Source organism: Belonocnema kinseyi, chromosome 5 (genome assembly GCF_010883055.1).
Source record: "Belonocnema kinseyi isolate 2016_QV_RU_SX_M_011 chromosome 5, B_treatae_v1, whole genome shotgun sequence".
In the NCBI taxonomy this organism is placed as follows: Eukaryota; Metazoa; Arthropoda; class Insecta; order Hymenoptera; family Cynipidae; genus Belonocnema; species Belonocnema kinseyi.
In genome coordinates, this window is record NC_046661.1 from 28,998,466 (window position 1) to 28,999,976 (window position 1,511).

The window sequence follows — 1,511 nt, forward strand, 5'->3', positions numbered from 1 at the left end:
TGAGTGGATGGATGATGCACAGGATAGAGACGCGTGGCGGTCTCGGGTAGATGAGGCAATGAACTTTCGAGTTCCAAATGCTGATAAATAATAATAATAATTCCACCTAACACATAATAAAAATTTGTAATACTTCTATATCACCCAAATCGCATTTGCCATGTGCTTATTAGAACATCGATATCGTTTGCTACGTAGACATTATTATTCAACTGAATAAAGAATTCAAGATTCTTACCAGTTCGTCATTATCTGACAACATTTGCCTGAATAATGACTTTTGAGTGAAATTAATCAAGATTTTCAAATTAGAACTTTGGATTCCTCCAACATTTATATATATATATATAATAAATTCTACATTTACAGTCCTATCCTCTTTCTTTTTAAATTTTTCTGTGTTCTGCCTTGGAGATCATTAAATTCCGTCCAGGTGTTATTTCGTTTGCAGATCGATATGTAGTGGCCCATTCCAAGTTGTGAAAGTTCAATATTAAAACTCAGCAGATGATTTTTATAACGAACAACTCCCAAAAGAACGTATTTGCCTTTAATGCCAACGACATCAGACAAGCTCACGGTAATGTTATCCAAGTGGATAGGAGTCAAAATATCCTGTATATCCTGTGAATGTTATCAGGAATCGCTAACGTTTAAATTAATTGTAACTCACCGCTTTCATCATATGTAATTTTTGTCGTTCCCATGCACTTTCTATTACTGCAGGATTTGTCCACCAGGTGAAGCTCCGAATATCATTTTCTGAAGCAGGTTGGCTGAAGACTGAATTTTCTATCAGAAAATAAAGTTCTTCGCATACCTTCCGCGGACAACCGTGTGTGCATTCTAAACTGGAAGCTAAGTCCAATGCATTCATGAAGCATTCCACTTCGAAAATTCCGTTTTCTGCCTTTTTCTTGGTAGGAATTATTTTATTAGGGTTCAGGTTCTTAGCAATCTCTAGTAATATAGCACCCCTTTTTACGTAAGCATGTTGGGTGCCGTATTTTTTAACATCGTAAGCTAGTTCCAGAGCTTTGCTATGTCTCTGGAGTGATTATATTAAGTTTTCAATTTGCGGATGGTCAGTGGCTCTGACGATGAAGCATTGCTCAATCGAGTCGAAGACACAGGTTTTCGTAAAAGAAAAGATTTTCTTTTTAATCTTTACACCCTAAAATACACAAAAAAGTCAAATTAAAGTCAAAATAGGTATAAAAGTGCTTAAATGGTTGTTTTAGGTTAGTTTTATTATATTTTTAATTGGGATAAAAAGCGAATATTTAGTACATATTTATCCCGACTAAGGCATTATTTTCTTGATCTGGAATCCTAATCTTCCTTTGACAATAAGTTACTTGTGTAAGTACGAGGGTAGTTCAATAAGTCCTTAGAATGACCAACATATAGCGCGCGAATCGCTCCAAATCATCTGTTTTCAGTTAGCACCACTCCCGACTAGATATATGGTGCAGTCACAGTCCACATCTTCTGAGTTTACGTGTTTTTAT